This window comes from Schistocerca americana, chromosome 7 (assembly GCF_021461395.2).
Source record: "Schistocerca americana isolate TAMUIC-IGC-003095 chromosome 7, iqSchAmer2.1, whole genome shotgun sequence".
In the NCBI taxonomy this organism is placed as follows: domain Eukaryota; kingdom Metazoa; phylum Arthropoda; class Insecta; order Orthoptera; family Acrididae; genus Schistocerca; species Schistocerca americana.
This window is the reverse complement of record NC_060125.1, coordinates 356,684,332-356,711,183: the sequence shown is the minus strand read 5'-3', so window position 1 is coordinate 356,711,183 and position 26,852 is coordinate 356,684,332. Positions and strand designations below refer to the sequence as shown.

The window sequence follows — 26,852 nt, the reverse complement described above, 5'->3', positions numbered from 1 at the left end:
ATAGTGGGAAGAGCTCGAAACTTCCGCAAAATGGCAGCCCAAGGTGTTGGAGATAATAATAGGGTCCACAATAACATCGTCTGCCATTGTAAGGCCAGAAATTAGCGAATGGATCTTGGGCCCCAAGAGCCATCGGAGGTTGGCCCACATGACAGAGGAAAGGTTGGAACTGTTAAAAGAACTAGTGAATAAAATCCAGCTAGCTTCTTTGCTCTCCCAAAGCATGCGATGACACTTTTTACGTATCTGTTTACAATGAATGCAGTTTGCCATTGTAGGATGATGGTTAAAATCACAGAGAGCACATCTCTGTGCGCGAATTGTTTCACGGCATGCCTCAGTCCACCAAGGGACTGGCACAAGGTGTGGTAAAGAAGAAGTGCAAGGAATGGAGCATTCTGCACCATTAAGGATAACGTTTGTGAGGTATTCCACCTGGTCATCACAAATGGAGAAATCTTGTTCTTCGAAGGTCGCCAGGGAGGAGTAAAGCCACCAGTCAGCCTTAGTAAGCTGCCATATGGTTGTGCACGCAGGTGGGGTAGGAGTCAGCAAACGGAGAGTACATGGGAAACGGTTGCTCGAGTAGGTGTAAGAAAGAACGGACCACTCAAGATGACGGGCAAGCTGGGCAGTGCAGAAGGATAGGTCCAAATGGGAAAAGGTGTGTAAGGAGTCAGAAAGGAAAGTGGGTGCTCCAGTGTTAAGGTAGAAGAGATAGAGTTGATTAAGAAGATCAGCCAAGAGGGCAGCTCTCTGACAGGTTCTGGGAAAACCCCAAAGGGGATGATATGCATTAAAGTGACTGAGTAGCGGAAAAGGGGGAGGTAGCTGCCCAATAAGCTGAAGGAAGTCTGCCCTGGTGACAATGAAAGAGGGATATAAATGGTACAGAGGGAAAAAGCCAGGTGGGGAATAAAAAAGCGAACAGCAACACCTTGAAGATGGGTAGCCAGGGAGATGGATTGACTATGAATGTCATCCCATATGAGCAGCATGATATCCCCATGAGATGGATTGCCGACCTCAGGGGGAAGGTCAAAACGAACCGGAAGAAATGTGAAAGCTCAAAGCGGTCGTGAGGGCGCAATTTCATTTCCTGAAGGCAGAGTACAAGGGGATGCTGTGATGCTAAAAGCAGCCGCAAATCCTCTTTGTGGGACCAAAGGCCGACAACGTTCTGTTGGAGGAGAGTCACGATGAGGAAGAGATGTAGGGATGTCACATCGGTAGCTGCCGAGTGACAGCCTGTAGAGAGTCGCTGCTACAGGGCACAGAAGCAGGATGATCCTGCTCCATGGTGTCAACCGAAGCATCAGCTTGCTTGTGCTGTCAGTCTGTGGAGTCCAACGCTAAAAAACACTTGGTGGTACACACTGGCGACACAGAGACCGGCCGGGCTAAGGTATCATATGGCAATATCATCGAAGAAGATCTAAAGATGGTGAAGGAAAAGACCGTTTGCCTTTGGTGGACTTCTTCGAGCCTTTCCGGTTAGAGGAAGACTCGGGTGTTGTTTGGCTGGAGGGACATATGAAGTCTTCATAGGAGTACTCCTTCTGTCCTTTCCGGCTTACCAGTTGTGTAGCTGGTGGCTTCACCCCTTGAAGCGAGAGTCTGATGGCTTGTTGCACAGCTGGAAGGGGGGATGACAATGCTACCTTGACACTGGGCAATTCACAACCTCAGAGCTGAATCTGAGGTCACATGTCTACGTGGCCATGTCCTTCATGGAGCGAGAGGTAGCAAGAACAGAACTGTAAGTTCCAAACAGGAGAACACAGGGTAAGTGACTAGCCAATTACTTGCATGTGACTGGGTAAGGCACCTTCTCCTTTACCCAGATCTCTTGGGAAGCCCGCTCATGAAGATACACAGTAGAATCCCGAGAGGACGTGGCATGGCTGCCATTGCAGTTGATACAGTGAGGAGGAGGAGGAGGCAGACAATCGCCCTCATGCACATCCCTACCACAGGTTACACATTTGGCTGGGTGTCGACAAGACGTTCTAGTGTGGTTGAAATGATGACACTGGTGGCAGCGCATCAGGTTCGGAATGTACAGCCGGACTGTGATAATTTCATAGTCTGCTTTGATCTTGGATGGAAGCACCACTCTATCAAAATGAGAAAAAGGGTGCAGGGGTGCACAAGGAGGAATCTACCTTTTTCATCATCCGAAGGACAGCAATGACACCCTGATCAGAGTAGTAAGATTGGATTTCGGCGTCGGTTAGACTGTCAAGCAGCCTAGTGTAAATAACGCCATGAGAAGAATTCAGAATTCTATGGGCCTTGACATGAACAGGGTAGCCATGGAGAAGAGAGACGGCAAGCAGTTGTTGTGCCTGAGAATCAGAAGTGGTCTCCAAAAGCAAACCGCCATTCCGCAAATGAGAGCAGGATTTCACAGAGCCGTCAATTGCATCAATACCTTTCTAAATAATAAACGGATTTACCACGGTGAAGGACTGCCTGTCTTCAGTACGTGAGACCATGAGGAACCATGGTGCAGTGGCAAGGGTCTTTGAATCGTTAGCCTCATTATGTTTACATTTCGTAGACACTGATTATGAAGATAAGTGGCTCCTTGGGAGAAAATACTCCAAATACTCCATGATTGCCAGCGGCTTTGATGGTGTGCTCCTTCTCACTGGGGACCCCCTTTACAAGGGGGCGCACTCGCCTTAGGTAATTGTTCACACCCTCACACCCCAGGTCACACCTCCCGAACACCTGACAAAGGGACCAATCGGCAATTTGGGAAGGTTGCAGCTCAGGCAATCAACCCTCCCTGGGCCTGGCCTGTGTACCAGGGGTACGTGCGAACTCTACCTGTCAATCCGGGGCTTGGAATCATGCATTACCCAGTCCCTTTCATGCGTCAGATACATGGGCTGGTCTTCAGGAGCGCACAGGGAGGAAGAAGAAAAAGAGGAATCTCAAATGCTGAAGCAGAGGAACCAGAAGAGAAGGGATTCAAAGATGGGAAAAGGGAGCAAAAAACAGTGGTGAGACTGTTCTTACATCAGCGACAGACAATGCAGAACATTCCCAATAACACCCCAGACATGCTCCCCAAGTGAGGGGAAAAAGAACAGCAAGAGGATAGACATGCAGCACAGAAGGGTAAAGATGCTGCAAAGACTGGGCCCCCATTGTAGCCAAGCATGAACCCGCCAAAGAGTGGTGAGGCCCCTGGAGGGACAAAGATTTCATCAGAGAGGATCAGGTTATTGTAGTAGAGCATTAGGGGGGACCTGGATGAAATAGGAGCAGCAGCTACAAACAAAAATGTGAGTTTTGTGGACATCCTGCAGTGCTATGCCCTGGGTTAATACTGTTGAGGGTCGTAGCAGGCTACTGCTAACAGAAATGAAATCTCATATGAGTGCAGTGCCTGTTGCTACAATTGGGATGTGGGGATATACAAGACATAGCCTACAACTAAATAGGAGATTGAAGAATAGGTTCACTGAGTTTCTTGGAGAAAATATATGGAGGGTGTCATCATACAAAGCAAGATCACTATGGTTACTGGTGTCAGAGAGGTGCCTTTATTCAGTTAGAATCACAATTCAGGCACCCTGCTTTGAAAAAAGTCAAAATAACAGAAGAGCCCCACAAAATACTTTAGAATGTACAGAAAAGTAAGGTTAGCTTATCCCATCAAAATATTAGAGGATTGAGTAATAAGGGAGAAGAACGTCTTCCCTGTACAGCAAATTTAAAGAGCTCTGAAAAGATAAACATCCTGCGACGATTTGAGCACCACATAACCACAGGATTAAATAAGTTACTTATGAAAAAATACACTTTAGCAACTTACTAACACAAAATTAATATGGGAAAAGGAGGAGTTGTTACATATACAGTGTGTTCAGAATTCCCATAACAAACTTCTAGAACTTGCTGATGGGAGTGAGTACATAATATTTTTAACAGGAACCCATGTCTGGTAGCATAAGGTTTCCATTCTATGATGGTTTCAACACGTATGCGTAATGCATCCATTTCTGCTGAGGGAAAGAGAAAAGTCTCAGAGTTACTTCTCATGCTATACAATAGTGTAGACAGGATGACGTATATCATGTCAGACAATCACCTGATGTCATGTGCAAAGGTAATTTATGAGACTGCTGTACAGATAGAGGAAGACCTGCTGGCACAAGTCCTGGTCGCTGCACTAAAAATTGAAGAGACACGAGATGGGACAGAGAGTGCATAGCACAACATGCTTCGTAAGTACAATGTGTGCAACAACTTTCTTAGTTGCCATACCGAGCCACTGTTTTAATGCATCAGTACTGTCTTGTATGTACAGTATGCTAGGTTCTTTTTTGTAAACTCATAATGTTTAAGCTTTAACACAAACAAATGTACTTTAGTGATACATGCGATATTTCATTGTGTTTTCTTTCATATTTTTTTCCAATAATTGAACTGTGTCATGTTTAATTCAATTCCTCAAACATAAATGGATGAGTTAAACATCTGAATTGAAACCATCACAGAATGGAAATGGTATGTTTCCAGATGTGGATTCCTATTCAAAATATTGTGTACTCACTCCCCTCTACAAGTTCTCGAAGTTTGTAATTCGAATTTGCGAACACCCTATATTACAACAAAACAAAGGTTCAAAAATGTTGAGACAAGTAGATTTTGTAGTGATCAGCACATAGAAGTGTGTGCTTGTGATTTAATAGTTAAAAATAGTTCACTTTCAATTTTAGCTGTACACAGAGCTCCACTGGGAAAATTGTGAAGTGTTTATGAGAAATCTGGATTCCTTACTATGCTATCTGTCAACAGCGGCAAGCAGTTAATAGTCTGTGGTGACTTCAATGTAGATTTTCTAACGGATACTACTACAAAAAATGATCTAGAAATTTTATTTGGATCCTGCAATTTGATTTCAGTAATTTACTTTCCAACACGGGTGGATAAGGACAGTAGGACCCTAACTGATAGTTTTTTCTTTGCTGAAGCTCAAAGCAAGAAAATAGCTGTTTACCCAGTAGCAAACACTCTATCTGATCACGCTGCACAGTTAGTTAGGATAAATAAGATAGCATCTTACAGTACTGACACTCCTCAGTGGAAATCGGTTAGAACAACTTCAACTTCAGGAGAAACATTTTCATGAATAGTTTGCAAGAAATGAACTGGGAAGAAATTTATAATGAACAAAATACTAACAAGCAATTTTATCTGCTCCATGATAACTTCGTATCATTATTTAAAAATAGCTTCCTGCAAAAGCTAATCAGAAAAGACATTACTAAGAAAAGTTATTTAAAAAAATCAAAGAACATGAACACAACATCAGACATTAGTAATTCAGACAACAGACTTAAGGTTGTAAGGAATTTAGTGCAACGAGAGACAGGAAAAGCCACCAAAGATTTAACATCATTACTAACTCAGTGAAAGGGCTATCAACAATGAGCCACAGGTAGAAAATATATTTAATAATCATTTCTTATGCATAATAGAAAGTACAGGAAAAAAACAGTTCAAGAGAAGAATCACAGTAGTATGTTGAAAGAGCAACTCTTATAAAATTCAGTCACATGAATGTGTCTTCAACTTCTCCTACTGAAATTAAGAAAATTATACATTGTAACTATTCACGCTTTCCCGGCGAGATCTTGACATGTGGAATAATCGGGTCTACTGCCAGATGTTTGTGTCACTCCGGCACAATATTTCAGCCACGTAACTCGTTGCCTTCTTCAGGTGCTACCTGAGACTGCCGTATTGGAGGATCTTGTCCAGTATTTGTGCCCAGAGTGCGCTGGGTGCTCTCTTTGCCATCCGCACCAGCCTGGTGCTGCTTGTAAGGTGTTGTCTCTTCCCCGGTGCTCCCTCGGACTTCCGTGCCCGACTTGGTCTCCATCTGTGGCAGTTCTCTGAGGCCTGTCCTTTGTCGGGTGCTCCGTTCGCAGCCCACACCCACCTGGCGCTGCTCCTGAGGTGTTGGCACTTCCCAGGTGCTCTGACAGTCGTCCACACCCGGCTGGTCCATCATCTGCGGTCGTAGCGGCTGCCAGAGGCCCGTCCCTCGTCGGGAGTTCGGGAGTTGCGTTCGCAGTCCGCACCCGCCTGGCACTGCTCCTGCAGTGTTACTACTTCTTGAGGAGTTTCTTGGTTCCTTTCGTTGGGCCCTGATAAGCTCCAGAGCTGGACCCCATGCCTAGCTGAGCTGGTAACCACTGTCTCGGTTTATTAGGTTGTCTGTGACGATCTCGATGGCCTACTTTATGACACTGTCCCAAAATCTTCGCGTGTGTGTCACAATTTTGGTGTAGTTGTAGTCCATTGAGTGACCGAGCTCCAGACAGTGCTCTGCTATGGCAGATTTGGTTGCCTGTCCGAGTCTGGTGTGCCTCTGGTGTTCTTTGCACCTGACGTCCACCGGCCTGGTCAATGTATGACTTTCCACACTGGCACGGAATCTTGTAAATGCCCGACAAAGGACAGGACTCAGACACCTGCCACAGATGGAGACCAAGTCGGGTGCGGACGTCTGAGGGAGCACCGGGGAAGAGACAACACCTTACAAGCACCGCCAGGTGGCTGCAGAAGGCAAAGAGAGCACCCAGCACACTCTGGGCATAAATACTGGACAAGATCCTCCAATACGGCAGTCTCAGGTAGCACCTGAAGAAGGCAACGAGTTACGTTGCCGAAATATTGTGCCAGAGCGACACAAACATCCAGCAGTAGACCCGATTATTCCACATGTCAAGATCTTGCCAGGAAAGCCTGAAGAGTTACATCAGAAGACTCTACGGGAAAGAGATGTACCTTAATATCAAAAAGCCGGATAAGCTTCGACAGAGGAAGGGGAGGATGCTGAGTTCTCTCAGTTTCCTTCTGAGATGCCGAGAGGGGATGTAGTTCCTGTCTTTGCCAGGTTCAAGCATCATGTTAACACCAGAACAGCAAACAGAATTAAACACCGAGCCAGCCTCACGCTGGTAAGAGAAAGAGTGCGTGACATGCGCCACCGCCTAGATGTCACATCTAGGGATTTGCTGTATCTCCACCTTTCGATAGCAGCTACCCTGACCCAAGAAGACTGGGACCAGGTTGATGGTGCCTCTTGGTCCTTGGCATGAGTAAATCAACAGCATGTCAACAGGCCAAATTTCAGCGCCTTAACAAGAAAGTACAACAGGATGGGGACACATGGACAGTGGTCAACCTGAGCGACATGCAGCTCGATGAGGCCACCTCAAAAGCACTCAGCAAGGGCCTCAATTTTGCAGTGACTCCCAGAAGTGTACCTGTTGCAGCCTTCATCAGTTTGGTTGAGCAAGTCATCAACAAGCTACCTTCCAACGTGTCTGAAGAGATCCGCAGGGAGACCTGCAGGGCACTCACCAGGACGAAGCCCCCCAAATCCAACATCTCGAGCGAGGAGAGGGAGGCACTCAGGCAGCTACAGGAGGATGATAGCATTGTAGTTCTGCCAGCTGATAAGGGTAACTCCATGGCCATCTTAAACAAGTTGGAGTATGACAGGAAGGTGCAACAACTTCTGGAAGACACTGCTTACAAACGACTAGATGGCGACCCCACTGACAAGGTGGACAAGAAGACCCGAAAGTTGCTGAAGGAGACAGGTCTACCTGAACAGGTCACCAAGAAGCTTCATCCCAAAGCACCTGTACCACCCAGACTCTATGGACTCCCCAAGGTCCACAAGGAGGGGGACCCTCTTCGACCTATTGTCAGTAACATCGGTGCAGCGGCATACCTCACTGCACAATACCTGAGAAAGATATTGGCACCATATTTGGGCAAATGTGCACACCACATTCGCAACTCGGAGGACTTCCTACAATGGCTTAGGCAGCTACACACTGTGGACTCTGACGTCATGGTCAGTTTCAATGTGGTGTCGCTCTTCACACGAGTGCCACTCACCGATTCACTCAATATCATTGGTGAGAAGTTCGATGGTGCCCTGCTCGACCTCTTCGAGCATGTACTGACCTCAACATATTTTCTTTATGGGGGTAAATTTTATGAGCAAATGGAAAGAGTGGCAATGGGGAGCGCTTTATCACCAGTGGTAGCCAACCTTTTCATGGAAAGGTATGAAGAGAAGGCACTTGCATCAACCACTTACCAACCCAAGTGCTTTCTTAGGTATGTCGATGACACTTTTGTCATTTGGCCCCATGACAGGGAGATGCTAGATGACTTTTTGGAACATCTAAATTCATGCCACCCAAGTATAAAATTTACTATGGAGCTAGAGAAGGATGGACAGCTCCCATTCTTGGATGTCCTGGTCAAAAGGAAGGCAGATGACACTCTGGGGCACAGTGTGTATCGTAAGCTCACCCACACTGACTTATACCTTCAAGCCAGTAGCTGCCACCACCCGGCACAGAAGTATGGAGTCTTGAAAACATTAGTTCACAGGGCTTGAGCTCTGTTGGATATGGAAAGTCTGGCCACAGAAATAGAACTTCTACAGCTGGTGTTCAGCAGAAATGGATACTCCTCCACAGACATCCAAAGGGCACTTCGTGCTACCAGCCAACCACAGGGTACAGAAGAGGAGCCAGAGGAGGCGAAGAAGATGGCATACCTGCCATATGCTGGACCTATTTCTGCAAAGATCAGTAGAATTCTTTCAAAATATGATATCAAGAGTATCTTCTGTCCACCTTCCAAAATTGGGACAATGCTAGGGAGTGTGAAGGACGACCTGGGACTACGTAAACCGGCATTTACAACATTCCACGCCAGTGTGGAAAGTCATACATTGGGCAGACAACCAGGACGGTGGACGTCAGGTGCAAAGAACACCAGAGGCACACCAGACTCGGACAGGCAACCAAATCTGCCATAGGGGAGCACCGTCTGGAGCTCAGTCACTCAATGGACTACAACAACACCAAAATTGTGACACAGACGCCAAGATCTTGGGACAGTGTCATAAAGGAGGCCATCGAGATCAAGGTCACAGAAAACCTAATAAACCGAGACAGTGGTTACCAGCTCATCTTGGCATGGAGTCCGGCTCTGGAGCCTATCAGGGCCCAACGATAGGAACCAAGAAACTCCTCAAGAAGTAGTAACACCGCAGGAGCACCGCCAGGTGGGCGTGGACCGCGAACGCAACTACCGAGGAGGTATGGGCCTCTGACAGCCACCATGACCGCAGATCATGGACGAGCCAGGCGCGGACGACTGTCAGAGCACCAGGGAAGTGCAAACAGCTCAGGAGCAGCGCCAGGCGGGCGCGGACTGCAAACGGAGTGCCCGACAAAGGACGGGCCTCAGAGAGCTGCCACAGATGGAGACCAAGCTGGGCGCGGACGTCCGAGGGAGCACCATGAGAGAGACAACACATTACAAGGACCACTACGCGGGCGCAGACCGCGAACGGAACGCCCGACACGAGACGGGCCTCAGACAGCTGCCACAACTGCAGATGGTGGACGAGGCGGGTGCGCACGCCCGTCAGAGCATCAGGGAAGTGCCAACAACTCAGGAGGAGTGCCAAGCAGGCGCGGACCACAAACTGAACGCCAAACGCGGGTCCGGCCCCATACAGCTGCCACGACCACAGATGGTGGACGAGCCGGGCACAGACATCCGTGGGAGCACCAGGGAGGGGCCAAAACCTCAGGAACAGCACCAGGCGGGTGCGGACCGTGATCGGAACGCATGGCACAGGGCGGGCCTCAGAGAGCTGCCACAGATGGTGACCAAGTCGGGCATAGGCGTCCAAGGGAGCACTGGGGAAGAGACAACACCTTACAAGCACCGCCAGGCAGGTGCGGACAGCAAAGAGAGCACCCAGCGCACTCTGGGTGTAAATACTGAACAAGATCCTCCAATACGGAAGTCTCAGGTAGCACCTGAAGAAGACAACGAGTTACGTGGCCGAAATATTGTGCCAGAGCGACACAAACATCCAGCAGTAGACTCGATTATTCCACATGTCAAAATTACACATTCTCTCCAAAATAAAAACTCATCTGGATTTGATGGCATTTCCAATTGAGCACTAATGATTTGTTTCCAAACAATAACCTCATTCTTATCTGAAATATGTAATGCATAGCTAACTTAAGACATTTTTCCAAACAGACTGATATATGCTATTGTCAAATTTCTCTTTAAGAGAGGCGATAGGAGGAATGTTACGAACTACCGAACTCTTTCACTGCTGACATCATTTTCCATGATTTTTAGAAGGTAATTTATTCTAGAATAGAACCTCATTCGAGCAACTATAATATACTCAGCACATCAAGTTTTGTATTTCAGAAGATTTGTTCTACTGATTATGCCATTGACATGTTACTCATCAAATTTTACATACATCAAATAATACAATAGCTCCAGTTCCTAGTTTCTTTGACCTGTCTAAGGCATTTGACTGTGTGAATTACAGTATTCTCCTACATATAATGAAACTGGATTGATAAAAAAATCTATTCACCAAGCTGAGACTGAAGAACAAAATACAAAAGGTGTCAAAGTTTGCAAGCTTTCAGTGGAATGGACTCCTTCCTCTGGCAGAAGGGTTCTATGGGAAGGAAAAGGAAGTGAAGCAAAAGGAATGGTGATGTTTAGAAAAAGGGGTAGAATTCAGAAAAGTAGCCCAGAACCCCAGGTCAGGTGAGACGTACTGCACTGGAAATTTCCCCCGACCAGGGTTCTGGGTGACTATTTCAAACTCTACCCATTCTCCTAAACATCATTAATCCTTTTCTTTCACCCTCTTCCTTTCCCTTCCGCCCATCTGCCATAAGAAGGACCTTCTGAATCCGGAAGCTTGCAAACTTTAATACCTTCAATACATATTTCCTCCTGCCATTGCTTGGTGAGTAGATTTTTTATCTATCCAATTACATTATATTTTCAAAAACAGATTATTTTCATTGATATAGTAGACAGTACTCTCATAGATAAATTAATGATGATGAAGTCTCATATTCCTTTATAGAGTGTAGGGGAACATCGCAAGGGACCTGTGCCACCATACTAGGCAAGATAAATCAAAGTTTTATGGAACTGATAGTATGGTCCACCAATGGATAATGTCACATCTTACCAATAGAATACAGAAACTTGTAGTTAGTTACTCAACCAATGTAGCAAGAGGACATTATTCTGACTGAGGAGATATGAGCTACAGTTTTCGCCAAGGCTCAATCTTAGATCTACTACTATTCCTCATATATGTAAACAATCCTCCATATAATATACAACAAGCAGAATTAGCTCTTTTTGCAGATGGCGCAAGTGTTGTAATCAGTCCAAGCATACACGCAGAAACAGAAGAAATTGGAAACATTGTCCTTAAAAGTATCATCGGTTGGGTTTCTGTGAATGGTCTCACCCTCAATTTCAAAAAGACACGACATATTCAATTCTGCACATCTAAGAGTATTACGCCAATGATACACGTAACACATGGTGAGGAAATAGTAAATATGGTAGAAACTTCAAAATTCTTAGGTGTCCACATTGATGAAAATTTAAACTGGAAGAAGCACATTTTGGAACTCCTAAGACACCTTAGTTCAAGCATATTTGCACTTAGAATCACTGCAAATCTTGGGGAGAGACACATTAGTAAGTTGACATATTTTTCACATTTTCACTTAGTAATTTTACACAGAATTTTTAATATCTTATCCATCCTTAGCGACCGTAGTTATATATATCGAAATAATCATCAAACAGTCCTTGTATGCAACTGGTTGCTGATTATTTTAATATATCATATGGAACGATGTTCAGAGGAAACTCATCTTTCTAAAAGAAAGTCTTCATTGCTCAAAAGTGTGCTGTAAGAATAAACTGTTGTGCTCATGCACAATCATCTTGTAGGCATCTGTTTAAGGAGATGGATATTCTGACTACTGCTTCACAGTATATTTATTCCTCCTGAAGTTTGTTTTAAACAATCCATTGCATTTTGCAAGGAACAATGATGTACATAATTACAATACCAAAAGGAAAAATTACTTTTATTACTGCACATTAAGGTTGCTTTTAGCACAGAAAAATGTGTGCATAATGCTGCAAGTAAGATTTTTGATTCTTTACCCAGTGATATAAAATGTCTGACACAGACAAATTAAAATTTGAAAACTGAAAAATTTTCTGCTTGACAACTCCTTCTATTCTGTGGAAGAATTTCTGTTATTGTAATGCGTAAAAGGTGGTGGGTAGGTATTGCTATGAAACTACCTAACCAACTATACAGTAATGTGTTTGTTTACATTGTTATGAATTACTATGGAATTAAATGAAGACTGCAGATAAAGAGTCTACATCTCTCAAAGAGCATACACAGGTTATGAAGTTCAATAAACAAAACTAATGGATGGATTAGCATTAACAGCATCAAACACTATCACAACAGGGACCAATGGACTTATGCAGTGCCTTTGCTAAGACACTGATTTCATATTCAGAAGGGTGGAATTTGCTCTGTCTTGGAATCCTGATTTAGGTTTTCCTCTGAACTATTTATTTCCATTTTATTATTTTTATAATGATGACAAATTCAGTCATGATTCCTAGGCGAATAAATAAATACATTCTATGAGAGACTCTGTAGAGGTTTCAAATTTAGCTCCTCATATTGGCATGCAACCTGGTTATCGTAAACAGTTCATAATTACCACCCCTCACTCCTCTTGGTCAATTACCTGTGATGAAAAATGTTCCAACAAAGGATCTGAATTGATTACTTCCAGGTTGAGCACTAATGTAAAAGCAACCATATTCCTCAAGTGTGAAGGACTCATATCAATCAGGACTAACAAGGGATACTGAACATACAGAAAGAATGGTCACTGATTTGTTTGATCCTCTTGAGATCACCACTAAGGTGCCGAAAACTCTGAAGTGGCAGTTGCTTGTAGATTGATGCCAACTATTCTGTGAAAGCCTGGTTACAAAGATTTAAGAAAAAGTATTAAGTGAGGAATCGAGGGATCATGAAGTCAAGCTTTGACTGATTACAGCATGTGCAGCAGCATTTAAACAATCATTCGTCCAGTGCTCCATACATGGATGGAATGGCAAGAAATCTCAATGTGTGATACAGTGCAAAGTACCCTCTCCCATGAACTTCATAGTGATTTGCAGAATATAGATGCATATGTAAAAGCAACATCGGCTATGAAGGTAGGTACAAAAATGTTATGTGCTGTTAATAATGGTGTGTAGCAGCTCTGTGGGTAGACCTACAGTTTATGGAGAACATCCCATGGCACTTCTCTGGATGTGAAACAAGACCACAAGACCAGCAGGGAGAAAGACTTGAGAAACTAGGATCAGTCCCTAATTCTCTACAATGTTATAATCTGTGTGCAAGATAAACGACCTAAGAACATTGATGGGAACTCTGTCCTCTTAATTTACTATGCTCTACCAAGTGCTGCAACTGTACAGTTTATCACTCTGAAAAATGACTTCAATCACATCTACATGCATATCCTGCAAGCAACCATATGGTGCATGGTACCATGTACCGTTGCTAGTTATGTCCTTTGCTGTTCCACCTACAATCAGAGCAAGGGAAACACAATTGTCCATATGCTTTCATAGGAGCCACAATTTCTCTTATCTTGTCTTCACAGTCATTGTGGATGTCGACAGCACTAGGATCATCCTGCAGCCTGTCACAAATGCCAGATCCCTGAAGTTTCTTAATAGTGCTTCACAAAAAGATCATGTTCCCTCCATGGATTCTCATCTGAGTTCACAAAACATTCCTGTAATACTTGCTTGTTGACTGAACCTACCACTAACAAATATGGCTAAAAACCTCTGGACTGATTCCATGTATTGCTATAATCCGCACTGGTGGGGGACCAAACACTTGAGCAGTACTCAAGAATGGATCACACAATAAATTTCACACATTAGCAAAGAGTGGTACAATTTAAGCAGCAAATGCTACAGCAACTCATGGTTTCTGTACGATGCAGAAAGCAAAGTTATATTTCCTTGTTACCCCAGATAATGTGAAATCTACAATCCTCCATCATATTTTGAACCTAAAATGTTGCTCTCTCCATTTTGTCAGTAATTTCTTAATGCTGCTGATAAGTCACTAAAAATCATCCAATATCTTGTTTACAGCTATAACATCAACTTCTCAGTCATTTATGTCTGTATATGTACAAAGACAGAGAATGTACTTCTGCATAAGACAGGACATAATTTTCTTTTCATCTCTTATTCAAATGGACAACAATTACAGAGTTTAGTCCATCAAATTTCGGCATGCAGCCACGCAAATAAAATTTCCTCCACTGATATTTCAGCCACGTATTGTCTGGCCATCCTCAGAGTGAGTCACAAGACTTGTGATGGCCAGACGATACGCGGCCGAAATATCAGCGGAGGAAATTTTATTTGCGTGGCTGCATGCCCAAAATTTAATGGACTATTCATTACACTGCGAGAAGTTGAAAATGCACAATTACAGATTTTATTCATGCAGTTACGAGTTTCATCTGTAAACTATGAAGGCATGCTGAAAAGTAATGCCTCTGAATTTTTTATGCGAAAACTCTTAAAGCTTTGTAAATAAAACAAACATTATTAACATTCTACATTTTTATTCTCTGATGTCTACATATTTATTTCTCAACACAGTCACCTTGATGATGAAGACATTTCTCTCAATGTGACACTAGTTGGTTGATACCATCACTGTAGAACATTTGAGTTTGTTGACAGAGCCATACCATAACCTCACCCCTGTTTGCATCACTTGATCACTATTAAAGTGAAGTCTTTGGGTGTGTTCTTTAAGTTTTGAACACAGAAGAAAATTGGAGGGGTCAAGTTGGGACTATATAGAGGATGATTGATGACAGTGAATCCAAGATGATGGATTTTTGCAGATGTCGCAGCACTCATGTGTGGTCTGGCATTGTCATGCTGAAAGAGAAGACGCTCCAAGTGTGGATGAACTCTTTGAATTCAAAATTCGATTACAAACACTGTTTCTCACACACCGACATAGTTACATTACACACCACCACATTACACGCTACAATTCAGAGCCCTCTGTTGCAAATATACAGTCATGAGGGCATTACTTGTCAGCAAATCCTCTTACAACCCTCTTCACTGTAGTGATGGAAGTCTCATATTTCCATGTGCATGAGGAAAAAATAATCATTTCACTAATTGCAGCAATCTCCTAAACATCAATTATGTCATGTTTCACACGATAATAGGAAAGCAGTACTCAGACAAAAGATTGGTTTGAATACCATAGTGCACTACTAGGCATGATCCTATTGGAAGTGGAACACCCTTGCCTTCCTCTGACATCTGAAATGTCTTGCCCAACATATACTAAGGGGACCTTAGCTTACTGTAGATGCCAACTCATGGTGTAACTGACATTTTTCAAATTGACCAATCATTTCTATAGGTGAAAGAAGCAAAAAATAACTGAAAAATCCTAGTATCACCCAACAATTGAACCCCTGTGATTTGGATTTGCTGACACTTATCCCTTTAGTGACAGTATAATATCCGCTCCCACCAGCAGGCTAACTGCTAAGCCAATAAACTTTCTGCTAAGTGCCTGAAACCAAGAAGGGACATAGAGTTCATCATTTTCACTGCACTGCAGTGCGAGGTTTTAAAGCATCAGGTTGACACTTCTGACAGCGTCTCTGCCACTTTAAATGCAATTTTGGTGTCAGATGAAAAATTCCATAGCTACATGTTGCTTTGGCAATCTAAACTCACATACATGTAGGTACTTTAGGAAAGCATGCTGTTTGCAGCTCCTAGATAGATGACATTGGCGCTTCAAAAGGAAAAAAATAACATCTAATGCTGGTACAGCTGAATGGCTCCTGGTAAGCTGTTTCCCCCTATGGTGGTAGTAAATCTGTTAACATATCACAACAATGAGATTATAAGATATGGAGTACTAACTCAATTTGTAAACATTGGGAAAGAAATCTGCAGCGAATTTGAAAAAACGGGGGGGGGGGGGGGGGGGGGGGGGGGGTTCAAATGGCTCTAAGCACTATGGGACTTAACATCTGAGGTCATCAGTCCCCTAGACTTAGAACAACTTAAACCTAACTAAGCTAAGGACATCACACACATCCATGCCCGAGGCAGGAATCGAACCTGCGATCCTAGCAGCCGCGTTGTTCTAGACTGGAGCACCTAGAACTGCTCGGTCACAGTGGCTGGCAGTGAATTTGAAGCTAGCATTTCTCTGACATGGTTTAGTTCTTGTGTGTTATTATGCCAATCATCCAATCAATATAACCATATATTTCTAAGTAGTCACACACTCACAAAGATGTCTAGAAGATTCTCTAAATATACCAATACAGCTGCAGACCTAAACCACCCCATTTGCATCTCATTGTCAGTTCACTTCAAATTCCTGTGCTAAGAGCATCTACTGCTAGTTCTCATATATCACATTAACAACAATTCTTACCGACTGTAAACATACTTCTATTGGTTTCCTGCCATACACGTCATTTCAATTACATCATCTGCAGACCACTTAAGTAGAAACCAACTAGCCCAATAACAATCATAATGTCTGACCAACATTAGTTCCACTTATGTATCAGTATCCTCAGGCTGAAAGCAAGGGGAAACTGCGGCCGTAATTTTTCCCGAGGGCATGCAGCTTTACTGTACAGATAAATGATGATGGCGTCCTCTTGGGTAAAATATTCCAGAGGTAAAATAGTCCCCATTCGGATCTCCGGGTGGGGACTACTCAGAAGGACGTCGTTATCAGGAAAAAGAAAACTGGCAGTCTACGGATCGGAGCGTGGAATGTCAGATCACTTAACCGGGCAGGCAGATTAGAAAATTTAAAAAGGGAAATGGATAGGTTAAAGTTAGATATAGTGGGAATTAGTGAAGTTCGGTGGAAGCAGGAACAAGACTTTTGGTCAGGTGAATACAGGGTTATAAACACAAAATCAAATAGGGGTAATGCAGGAGTAGGTTTAATAATGAATAAAAAAATAGGAGTGCGGGTAAGCTACTACAAGCAGCATAGTGAACGCATTATTGTGGCCACGATAGACACGAAGCCCACGCCTACTACAGTAGTACAAGTTTATATGCCAACTAGCTCTGCAGATGATGAAGAAATTGAAGAAATGTATGATGAGATAAAAGAAATTATTCAGGTAGTGAAGGGAGATGAAAATTTAATAGTCATGGTTGACTGGAATTCGAGAGTAGGAAAAGGGAGAGAAGGAAACATAGTAGGTGAATATGGATTGGGGCTAAGAAATGAAAGAGGAAGCCACCTGGTAGAGCTTTGCACAGAGCATAACTTAATCATAGCTAACACTTGGTTCAAGAATCATGAAAGAAGGTTGTATACATGGAAGAATCCTGCAGATACTAAAAGGTATCAGGTAGATTATATAATGGTAAGACAGAGATTTAGGAACCAGGTTTTAAATTGTAAGACATTTCCAGGGGCAGATGTGGACTCTGACCACAATCTATTGGTTATGAACTGTAGATTAAAACTGAAGAAACTGTAAAAAGGTGGGAATTTAAGGAGATGGGACCTGGATAAACTGAAAGAACCAGAGGCTGTACAGAGTTTCAGGGAGAGCATAAGGGAACAATTGACAGGAATGGGGGAAAGAAGTACAGTAGAAGAAGAATGGGTAGCTCTGAGGGATGAAGTAGTGAAGGCAGCAGAGGATCAAGTAGGTAAAAAGACGAGGGCTAGTAGAACTCCTTGGGTAACAGAAGAAATATTGAACTTAATTGACGAAAGGGGAAAATATAAAAATGCAGTAAATGAACCAAGCAAAAAGGAATACAGACGTCTCAAAAATGAGATCGACAGGAAGTGCAAAATGGCTAAGCAGGGATGGCTAGAGGACAAATGTAAGGATGTAGAGGCTTATCTCACTAGGGGTAAGACAGATACTGCCTACAGGAAAATTAAAGAGACCTTCGGAGAAAAGAGAACCACTTGTATGAATATCAAGAGCTCAGATGTAAACCCAGTTCTAAGCAAAGAAGGAAAAGCAGAAAGGTGGAAGGAGTATATAGAGGGTCTGTACAAGGGCGATGTACTTGAGGACAATGTTATGGAAATGGAAGAGGATGGAGATGAATATAAAAAGTGAGATACAATACTGCGTGAAGAGTTTGACAGAGCACTGAAAGACCTGAGTCGAAAAAAGGCCCCGGGAGTAGACAACATTTTATTAGAACTACTGACGGCCTTGGGAGTGCCAGTCCTGACAAAACTCTACCATCTGGTGAGCAAGATGTATGAGACAGGCGAAATACCCTCAGACTTCAGGAAGAATGTAATAATTCCAATCCCAAAGAAAGCAGGTGTTGACAGATGTGAAAATTACAGAACTATCAGTTTAATAAGCCACAGCTGCAAAATACTAACGCGAATTCTTTACAGACAAATGGAAAAACTAGTAGAAGCCGACCTTGAGGAAGATCAGTTTGGATTCCGTAGAAATATTGGAACACGTGAGGCAATACTGACCTTACGACTTATCTTAGAAGAAGGATTAAGGAAAGGCAAACCTACATTTCTAGCATTTGTAGACTTAGAGAAAGCTTTTGACAATGTTGACTGGAATACTCTCTTTCAAATTCTAAAGATGGCAGGGGTAAAATACAGGGAGCGAAAGGCTATTTACAATTTGTACAGAAACTAGATGGCAGTTATAAGAGTCGAGGGGCATGAAAGGGAAGCAGTGGTTGGGAAGGGAATGAGACAGGGTTGTAGCCTCTCCCCGATGCTATTCAATCTGTATATTGAGCAAGCAGTAAAGGAAACAAAAGAAAAATTCGGAGTAGGTATTAAAATCCATGGAGATGAAATAAAAACTTTGAGGTTCGTCAATGACATTGTAATGCTGTCAGAGACAGCAAAGGACTTGGAAGAGCAGTTGAACGGAATGGACAGCGTCTTGAAAGGAGGATATAAGATGAACATCAACAAAAGCAAAATGAGGATAATGGAATGTAGTCGAATTAAGTCAGGAGATGCTGAGGGAATTAGATTAGTCAATGAGACACTTAAAGTAGTAAAGGAGTTTTGCTATTTGGGGAGCAAAATAACTGATGATGGTCGAAGTAGAGAGGATATAAAATGTAGACTGGTAATGGCAAGGAAAGCGTTTCAGAAGAAGAGAAATTTGTTAACATCAAGTATTGATTTAAGTGTCAGGAAGTCGTTTCTGAAAGTATTTGTATGGAGTGTAGCCATGTATGGAAGTGAAACATGGATGATAAATAGTTTGGACAAGAAGAGAATAGAAGCTTTCGAAATGTGGTGCTACAGAAGAATGCTGAAGATTAGATGGGTAGATCACATAACCAATGATGAAGTATTGAATAGAATTGGGGAGAAGAGGAGTATGTGGCACAACTTGACAAAAAGAAGGGACCGGTTAGTAGGACATGTTCTGAGGCATCAATGGATCACAAATTTAGCATTAGAGGGCAGCGTGGAGGGTAAAAATCGTAGAGGCAGACCAAGAGATGAATACACTAAGCAGATTCAGTACTGGGATATGAAGAAGCTTGCACAGGATAGGGCAGCACGGAGAGCTGCATCAAACCAGTCTCAGGACTGAAGACCACAACAACAACAACCCTCAGCCAATCACAAAAATTAACTGGCCATGGTCCAACATGACTGCAAATCTGTCACGATTCTGCTGTAATCAGAACTTCTTCCTCAGTACACAGCCAAACAAAAGAAGTAACTCTATTTCATTAAAAACTGTTAATCAAAGTACCTGTAGATTGCGTGACAGTAATGTATTAAGGGATCCAGTGCATTGAGGTATGATGGCTAGCTCTGACATAAGTAAACAGTGTTTTTTATTTATCTTTCTTCACAGATTGATGATTATTTCTTTATTCTATTCTGCAGCCCATGTTAATGTACTTCAATTTCCCAGAAAACCACTGTGCTTACTGTTCTATTGGTTTACATGTACTAAGGCATGTCATTTATTGAGCTTAGTATAGCCCTGTGCTGGTTTAAAGGAAGTTGGGAGGGGGGGATATACAATGGTAGTCTTCTGCTCTATGAATGTTTACAGGTATAAATAATGACTTTCCTTTCAAAATATTTAGTTTGGAAATACAAATTTTGAAAGAAAGGTGTTTTAGAATTTCAAAATCTATAAAGTTTTTCTCCTTCATTTCTTACGCTCTTTTAAGGGTACTTCCTTTACTCCATTACTGCAGACAGCACTTCATATTAATTTCTCAAGTTCATTATATATATTCTTCACTCTTTTGAGAATAGTCACTTGTGCTATATTGACATTAGGGATACAGCCATTCTGCACTGACCAATGACATCACCATCTGCACTGAATGGAGGCTGTTTGGAATTACTGATCTATAGTATAGCCCAAGGTCTGGTTTACGATTCACCACGACAGTTTGTCTGCAAGTCAGCAAAGCCAACAAATGTGTCATGACAGCTAGCTGTATTTTTGAAAATGAAGGTTGTCACGGTGGTTTGTATAGTAGCCTGAAGATTCGGTTAGTATGGAAGGTGATAGTCTGATCATGATTTGGCAAAGCCAACAAACATGTCACAAAAACAAATTATTTTTTAAGGTATAGGTTATGTATAAAAGTGAACTGTCATGATGTGGTGATGCCAAAAGAAGGAATCATGACAATCTGATTTATATAAATTAACAAAAACAATCAATTTTTGACAAAACAATACAATTGGATAGAAAAAAAATCTACTCACAAAGCGGCAGCAGAACATACACATAAGAGATTGTTGTAATCAGGCTTTCAGAGCCAGTGGCTCCTTCTTCAGGAAGAAGAGCTAATGAGGAAGGAAGAAGAGTACAGGAAAAGGTCTGGAGAGGTCTAGGAAAAGGGGTAGATTTCGGAAAAGTCACCCAGAACTGTGGGTCAGGGGAGATTACCGCACGGGATGAGAAGGAAAGACTTTCCTTCTCATCCCATGCAGTAAGTCTTCCCTCACCCACAGTCCCTTCCACTTCAACCCTTGTGCCTGAAGAAGGAGCCACTGGCTCCAAAAGCTTGCCTAATTACAACCCTCTTTTATGAATGTGTTCTGCTGCCTCTTGGTGAGTAGATTTTTTTATCTACCCTACTTATATACATTACACTTTCTGTAGTTATATCTCCATCTCCGGCGGAAACCTTTAGTTTTGCGGGGTGGTCTGAAAGTTTCAAGTATTTAATCCATTTACTGGTGTTACAAACAAGAACATCCCCAACAACGACCTCCATATTTCAATTGAGATCCCAATAATTTGATACTTTAAATATGCTGTGCTGTATGATACCATACATCATAGTCATCATACTGGTTGGTAGCATCACTGGTCAAAACTGGTTGATTGTATTTTTCCAATTACCTAAAATATTTATTGAAGAGGAATGCAATTCTTTTTCAAATTTAACAATAATTTCTTAATCTAACATAATCATTGAACCAATGACACAACAGAGCTGTTCAAAACTGTAATGTTAGCCATGGAACGATAATTTTAACCAAGGGCTTAAACTGAAGCATACAAATAACCTACATTTTTAGCTGTAAAAATTGAAATTGGCAATGAACAGCAAACACATCAAGGCTTAATCTGAAAAACCTCATACTAATTATTTGTTAGTTTCATTTACCATGGATCATCTACATGATTAATTGTAATAATGCAGAATGAGCCATTTTACACACACATCACAACTTAATTTTTAAATATGGCTACATGCTGAACATTAATAAAGTATTCTTTTTTTAATATATAGATGTGAATTAGTAATTCCTACCTACCACCTTTTACATTTTACAGTAATTGAAATTCTTCTACACAATAAAATGAGTTGTCAAGGCGAAACCTGTTTAGTTAGTTTTCAAATTTTACTTTGCTTTCTCTCAGACTTTTATATCACTGGGTAAGTGATCAAAAATTTTAGTTGCAACACTGTGCTCCCCTTTTGCGCTAAAGACAACTTTAATGTGGAATAATGAATGTCATTTTTTCTTCTGATACTGTAATCATGTACATCATTGTTCCTTTCAAACTGCAGTGGTTTATTTACAATAAACTTCATGAGGGAATAAATAAACTGTGAACCAGTATACCGAATTCCCAACTCTTTAAACAGATGTCTTATAGATGATCATAAGTGAGCACCATATTTTATTTTTGAGTAATGAAGTCTTCATTTTCTAAAGATGAGTTTCCCCACATCATCATTCCATATGACATTATCAAATGAAAAATATGCTAAATATGTCAACTTATTTATGTGCCTCTCCCCAAGCTTTATGAAGATTCTAAATGCAAAAGTGGCTGAACCAAGATGTTTTAGGAGTTCCAAAATGTGCTTTTTCCAATTTAAATTCTCATCAACAAGGATAACCAAGAATTTTGAAGTTTCTATCATATTTATTTTTTTATTAGCATGTGTTGCACTCATCACTGGCGTAAGGGTTGAACAGATGAAAGGAAACGATATGGATAGCTTTAGGAAAAGAAGTAGAGTTCAGAGTAGTCACCCAGAACCCCATGTCAGGGGAGACGTCATTGTTGTAGTAGCCCTAGATGCCCAGAACTGAAAATGTTAAGTCTTTTTGAAACTGAGAGTGAAACCACACACAGAGAACCAATGACACCTTTAAGGGCAATGTTTGCCCTTTCTTCTGTTTCTGTGTGAATGCTTCGGCTGATTACAATACTAGTGCCATCTGCAAAAAGAACTAATTATGCTTGTTGTATATTATATGGAAGATCATTTACATACTTGAGGAACAATAGTGGACCTAAGATTGAGTCTTACTATATTGGTTGCATTGTTAGGTACAACTTTCTCCATTTATTTATCTATTTTTGTAAGGCAAGACATTATCCACCGGTTAGTTATATCATCAACCCCATAAAATTTCAGTTTGCATAAGAGAAAACTGTGATTCACTCAGTTGAATGTCTTAGATAGATCACAGAAAATACCAGCCAGCAGTATTTTATTATTTGAGTATGTCAATGTCATTCTCAGTAGAGCAACTCTTCTGAAATCCAAACTGTGATTAGCTGAAGAAGTTGTTGTTCAGGTGAGAAATTAGTCAAGAACACATCATCTTCTCAAAAATTATGGAAACTGCCATCAGCAGTGAAAGAGGTCAGTAGTTATTGACATTCCTCCTACCACCTTTCTTACAGAGGTGTTTGACAATGGTATATTTCAGTTTCTTTGGAAAAATGCCTTGATCTAGTGATGCATTACATATTTAATATAAGAATGGGGTTATTATATGGGAACAAATCTTTAATACTCTATTGGAAACACCAACAAAACCAGATGAGTTTTTATTTTTAAGAGAATCCACAATTTTTTTTAATTTCAGAAGGAGAAGTTGGCGACACATCCATATGACTGAATTTTATGAGAGTTACTTTTTCAACACACTGCTGTGATGCCTGAATTTTATGAGAGTTAATTTTTCAACATACTGCTGTGCTTTTTCTCTCGAACTGTTTGTTCCTGTACTTTCTACTACATGTAAGAAATGATTATTAAATATATTTGCAACCTGTGACTCATCATTTATAGGCCTTCCATTCAGTTCAATAGTGATATTAAATCTGTGGCTGGTTGTTCTGCCTCTCATTTCACTACATTCCAAATAACCTTAAGTCTGTTGTCAGAATTACTGATTTTTGATGTTATGTAAATGTTCCTCCATTTTTAATAACTTTCCTTAGTAATTTTGAGTTTTGTAGTGTGGAACTACAGCATGTCCCATAGTCGTTCTAGTGATTCATGGTTTTGTACATGCCTGTTAAATTTCCTTTCTAATTAGCTTATGAAGAAAGCTATTTTCAAATAATGATAAGAGTTTATCATAGAACAGATTTTTTTTTTTTTCTGTAGATTATAAATTTCATTCCAGATCATCTCTTGTAAACTATTCCTAAAAACATTAATTTTCCTCAAGTCATTACTTATTCTACCTAAGTCCACTATGAGTATCTTTAGTGTAGTGCACTACATTATTTGTCCTAACTAACTGTGCATCATGATCAGAGAAAGCACTTTTGACTGGGTAAACAGTTATTTTCCTGCTTTGAGCTTCAACAATGAAAACATTATCAATTAGGATCCTACTGCCTTTATGCACCCATGCTGGAAATTCAATTAACAAGATCTAATTGTAGGATCCAAATAAGATTTCCAGATCATTTTTCCTTTCAGAATCCATTAGATCATCTTCAACGAAGTCACCACAGGGTATTAACTGCTTGCTGCTCTCTTACAGACAGCAAATTTAGGAATACAGATTCATAATAAATAAATAAATAATTCAAAATTTACTGGGACAGGGTGGGGGGTACCTACACAGTTAGCCTTAATATAATTATGTAACAACTCTTTCTTTTTCCATATGAGTTGCCAGAATCTAATCCTTTAGGTAAGAAACTTGAATGAAGAACAGACACCAGAGACGTACAAGAAGAGTCATATATTAAAATAACACTAAGCAGTGAAATTTTCATATGTATACCACGTAAAAACAGTCAATCCTCTGATACTCTCATCAAAACCAGTCATTCAGATTTGATGTGCACTTCAAATTATCCCATCTACCAACAAGTAGGATATAGCTTATTTTGCACACTAGGTCATATAATCTTTCGGGGTAATTGAAGTAACATGTTTACGGCAGATGAAAGCAATAGGAGACAGTTTTATTTCTGAGTATTATAACTATAACACATTTGGTTACCAAAATTGATTTAAGCTGAACTGTGTAACACATATTACGAATTTGTAATTAATTTCAATAAAGAATTGGCTTCCTTTCCTGTTGCTTAAAATTTAGTTCTGTATTCAAAAACAACACTGTTTACCAAACTAATAGACCTGCAAGAAATATGGAATCCAAGTAGACTGCAAACGTAAATTTGTCACTCTTTCCATTAGCTATCTGTCTACATTTGGGCTGAAAATCCTTATCAAGATTTCTCCTAATTTTATCATCTGTTTGTTTATAGTATTTTAAATAACAGATAAGTTTTAACATTCAGTATTTATCGAGGCTACTGTTTCACGCCGTCAGATGTAATTTGGCTCTTTTTGATTCTCAAATGTTGTCTTCCGTTACGGGAGCTGTGAAATAAATAAATTGGGAGCAAAAAACCAATGGTCCACAAATCAGATACTGGCTTTCCAGGATTTGGAATCACTCCTTAACATGGGAAGGTAGTAAAAGTACGGAGTTTCCCGCGTACCCTTACGCCCAAGACATTCATTTCCGTACGGATACATTAATTATTTCACAAAACATCGTGTAATCTTTGATTGATATAAAAGTGTAATTTCTCTAGCCTATCATCATTTACAGCAAACGCATTACCGTTTATTAGTTTCTTCAATTCTGCAGATGATATTGTTACGATTCGATTACATGCAGTTAATCATTGTAAAGTGACAACGGTGCTATACGTATCCAAGTTCCGTTAAGAACTGCTGTCGAAATGCTGACACAACGAAAGTTACAAGTCTACCGGCAGTAATTCCTCATTTGTTTTATCTCTCCGCTAAAAGTGAAACAGGCGTTTGGGCAGGGTCATTCGGAAAACGAAATACATTATAATATATAGAAAACCAATTTCTTTACTTTGATCAATTTTATTGAAAATTCTCTTGCTAATGTAAAGTGACATTAAGACGCCATACTTGGTGATGATGTGGAAGTAAGAAATTAATATACAAACATAAAACCTCTATTATTAAGTCAATTATATTGCTCACAATGTTTCGCTCCATTAGCCTTAATAACATTCTCAACATGTTCAACCGCCCTACGGCCATCAACAGCTGGCTATTTAATTTTATCATCCATCGATAACTTCCTGTATATGACAAACCAAAGCGTTTGTCAAAGATACTACATTAAGCACAACGCAAGTTGAAAACATTCATCTCAAATTATCGAGAATTCCACTGAGATGCAGTCAAAGGATAATTCACACAGATTGTGATTTACCCGTTCTGTCACATCAAAACATTCCACAATACATTTCTAGTGTTGGATGCACGCAGGCCGCCAACGGCAAGAAACGTCACATGTTTTGAGAACAAAGAGTCTGTTGCACTGACACTTGGCGATCTTAAGGCCAATTCACACTGGCCGTCACATGGAGGTAAGAATTCTTACCTCCATGGGCCGTCACTTCACGTCACGTCTCGTCACCGTCAAGGTTCCTCGGATTTCGGAAGTTTTGACGGCTGACATCGTCCGTCCGTTATTGATCAAATGATCCACATTTAATTTCCTCCCGATATACGACCATAAGCAGGTCTCCATATTTGGTTTCGTTGTTGTTTTCGTGTTTAATATCAGTTGCTCTTTCTTCGTTATTTGTTATAAATTGTTTCGTTTCGTTATTTCTTTTGTTAAAATTTATAATTTTATAATAAATCACGAAAGATTAATTGAACCAGTGAGGCAGCAGTCTGAGCAGTATGCTATGAGCCTACTAAATTCCTTGCTCTCTATTTATAAAGGGGATTTTTATACCAGCGGTATGGTATTTAAATTTTGCAGTGAAATACATTCCAGTATGGCTACAACTTGAAGTGAAAAATGTATTGTGGTTAGAATAGGATTGATTAGTAGGTGGAATTTATTTATATGCTGTCGGGCATCTGTAGCGTTTCGTAAAGAAATGGACTATAAGCTTCACACACTGCTATTTGTTTGTTTAATTACGTGTATATGACGGGCTTATTTATTGTTCAATAGCTCTCTGGATTGTGTGTAAAAC

At 41.0% G+C, this 26,852-nt stretch overlaps 1 protein-coding gene across 3 annotated transcripts in view; it reads right to left on the bottom strand.

Annotated features, from left to right (window-relative positions):
* LOC124622026 (S-phase kinase-associated protein 2-like) overlaps positions 1 to 26,146 on the bottom strand; it is a 188,268-nt gene extending 162,122 nt beyond the window's left edge. The window contains exon 1 of one of the 3 annotated variants that reach the window (XM_047147582.1): positions 25,837 to 26,146. The gene's annotated coding sequence lies outside the window, so the exon portion shown is untranslated. Of the gene's footprint in view, positions 1 to 25,438; positions 25,564 to 25,836 lie in introns of those variants that run through there. The other 2 variants (XM_047147580.1, XM_047147581.1) reach the window with 2 other exon arrangements.
* Positions 26,147 to 26,852: the final 706 nt, after the last annotated feature.